Consider the following 3,756-nt stretch of genomic DNA (forward strand, 5'->3'; position numbering starts at 1 on the left):
TTGGGAAGCAAGGGATTACTACCAGGCTCTCTATCCTTATCTTCCATTGTCATATTTTACCTTGAACTTATCTATAGAAATGGAATTTACTTCTTTATATCTGTTCACTCTCTGTTTATTATGCATGAGTAGCTAAATATGTCGAATGGGTTGAAAAGCACTTAGCAAGCATAATTGGGGATCATCATTCTATGTGATTATCTTGTATTATGTATGCATCATTCGTCCATTAGAGATACTCGGAAAGGTAGTCTAAGAATAGAATCTAGGCTTGGAAAAGTCAGGTTAGAATCTAGGCTCGGGAGAGTTAGATTAGAAACACATAATCAAGAGATAGAAGCTTAGGAATAAGCACTGTTTGCTATTAACTCATCGCATGCATCCTAGAGATAGGTTATGATTGTATGCGGTAACCTTGTCTTTGTGTACATCTTGCATCATCCCATAGGCAAGAAGTAGAGTCTTAGGAATAAGCTCTATGGACATTATCGCATGTGTTCTGGAATTAGAAGTTACTGCATTTGCATTGGAAAATGATTTGTTGCCGCATGAGTGTAGCATGGTCGCATAGTTTGAACGCATTCTCGGGAAACGCTAGCTAAACACCTTCTCAACTCGTTCCTCCGCATACTCAGTGTATCTTCCGCATAATCAATCTTTTCTCAAATCCGCCGCATACTTTTTACACCGCAAACAACAACCAACCTATCATTAATTTATTTGTTACCACAAAGTTTTCTTAAAAATTATTATTGTATACTGTTTTCCTTAGTCCCTAAGTTCGACCCTCGACTTACCAGGAAACTCAGTAGGATTTATACTTGGATTCTGTTGAGAAAACTTGTTGCACAACGCATTCCCATCACCGCAATTCATTTCATAAATTCACCGCATAAAATAACGCATCAAGTTTTTGGCGTCGTTGCCGGGGACTTCGGCAATTCAGTGTGCTAATGGCAATTTTTTTGATTTCTTTGGAGCTCTCAATCTCTGGCGAATCACGACCCAGAGATTGAGAGGATGTTCCAACGAAGATTGAGAGATAGCCGCCAACAACAACCACTTGAGAAAGATAATAGGGCGAAACAACCTGGAAACGGAGCACCAAATGAAAACAATGTCATGGCGAATCCAATCCTCCTGGCAAACGATCGTAATAGGCCCATTCGGGACTATGCATCACCCAACCCCTAGGATTTCTCCTCAGGAATTATGAAGCCTGCTCTTGATGGATCTCGATTCGAAATGAAACCGGTGATGCTGCAGATGATTCAGACTGTTGGACAGTTTGGAGAAAGGCGTGGCGAGAACCCGCACGCCCACCTCCTGAGCTTCAAAGAAATCTGCCACACTTTTGTGTTCCCAAATATTTCCACTGAAGAAGTTCGACTAACTTTGTTTCCATTTTCTTTGTGTGATTAGGCACGAAAATGGGCATACTCTCTCCAACCGAGGAGATCACTTCATGGGAACAAGTAGTAGAGAAGTTTATGAAGAAATGTTTCCCACCAACTGAGAATGCCAAGAGAAGGAAATTAATAACTAATTTTGAATAGGACATGGACGAATCGCTCAACGATGCTTGGGCAAGGTTTAAGAGGCTCGTAAGAGATTGTCCACACAACAAATTACCAGACTGCTTACAGAGTGAGATTTTCTACCAAGGATTAAACCCTACATCACAGACCGCTGCAAATACGGCAGCAGCTGGAGGTCTGCTGGATAAAACTATGAGGAGGCCAAGAATATCCTTGATCACATTTCAAAAAATCACGAGGACTGGAGAGAAAACGATCAAAGATTAACAATTAAAGACAATGACGCGAACGATGGGGCCATCGCATCCCTTCAGTCCTCTCTCTGACGGTTCCTTTGTCTCTCTCATCTTCTTCTAGAGCAGGGATAAGAATTTCAACGCTCTCATCCTAGGATTTTCAATTTCTTTAGTCGGCCCACTTTTAGGTTCGACTTTTTCAGCCTTGTCTTCCGAACTTGAGGCTAATGCGGCTTAGAAGGCATTAAAGGTAGTTCAATTCAGACGTTCATCCACTCTTCTGGTCCTCTATATATGTAGCAGGATAGTGGATGATTGTAGTTGTCATACTACTATAGCTGTTGGATTTTATGTCCTAAAACTCGTGCTTTGTAAACACTAGAACTTATTCTGAGAATTCAATAAAGTTGTTATTGAATATATTGTTTTTTAGAAATCCAATAAACCAAAGTCCCTTGACTATTAAATGAGTACTTGAACTTTATGTGGAGACATACAAGTGAATTCAGTTCAAGTAAATAGTCAAAATCATCTATAGTATATGAATAAGGTTGGGTACCTTATTCTGGTAACACTTGCAGCCTACTCTGTAGTTGTGACAAAGAGTTGTAAAGTGCTACAAACAAAGTGATCCTAATTCGTTCATATTGAGACATGAGAAGTGAGGGTGTCCTGTGCAAATGAATTTTGTATAAGATCGGACCATGAAACCAATCACTCTTACTTTATAACGTTGTTTATTGTTTAAGACTGACTATTTCAAAACGATGACCGAGATAACTTAACCTTAATCCTGAGCTAACTATGAACTCCTGTTTGGTCGGGATTATCTTTGATCTGCAAACGGTGAGAGTAGACCAATTACCTCTGCTCAATAAGCTTACCATTTTAAAGATAAGATCAGATTAATAGCTGGGAACATAGGGAGCAAGAGGGAATTCACTCCTACCCGATTAGGGTTAGTAGAGAGGTTGTTCCTTTTAAGTGTTGATTCTGGGTCATGAACAAGACGCCTCACCCTCTCATTGGCTTGAGTGGGATTCGATTTGTTGATTGGACCACAAATCAATTGTTCATTAAGGGATCAGTGGGACTTAAGGAACAAGAGGTAATTTTGGGGGTAAAACACAGATTCGACCCAACCGTTATTACGAGCAACTTGTGAAGGGTTAACTTACTAATCATGGTTATATCGAGTGGACATAAGATATCTACATTGAGGGGAGTTCAACTATGGGCTTTAGTGGAATCACCCACTAGTTAACGAATGGGGGTTAGATCGGTCAAATAAGTTTAACCGATTAATCTCGGATCGTTGGAGCCCATGATCTGTACGTCCGCGAGGTCCCCCTACTAGCTCGTAAATGGATAAGCTCTAGAATAGCGTGATAAGTTAATTTGAAGTGTTCAAATTAGAATTAAATGAATTTGGAGAAATAATATTTAAATATGATTTAAATATTTGAATATGGGATTGTGCAAAAATTAATTTAATATTTGATATTAAATTAATTAGAATTATTTAAATTAAATCATTTTAATTAATTTAATTAAGAAAATTAATTTATGAAATGAATTTTGTAAAATTAATAATATTTTAAGTTTTATTAAATAAAATTAATTTATGAAATCAATTTAGATAAAATTGAAAAAGAAAAGAAAAACACAAAAGTTGGAAAATTGATTTTCCATTGTTTTCTTCTTACTAGCTCACTAACAATCCACAATAAATCTTCATTAACTCCAAGCATGAGCTGCATCTCATGCAGTAAATTTCTTTGCATGAATGTCTGCAATATATTGAAGAGATTGGAGTGTTCTGAAGTGATTGCAACCGAACAAATTTTTTAGAACAAATTGAGAGAAGAAGATTGTTCTTCTGCTGGGTTGCTGCTGTGAGCTTCTCCAAATTCCCTTAATTACCGCTTATTTTGAGTCTCACTACTCAATCATGAGCACCAAGACTATGGTAGAGAAGATCT

This window comes from Benincasa hispida, chromosome 11 (assembly GCF_027475165.1).
Source record: "Benincasa hispida cultivar pf3 chromosome 11, pf3_genome.v1.1, whole genome shotgun sequence".
Classification (NCBI taxonomy): domain Eukaryota; kingdom Viridiplantae; phylum Streptophyta; class Magnoliopsida; order Cucurbitales; family Cucurbitaceae; genus Benincasa; species Benincasa hispida.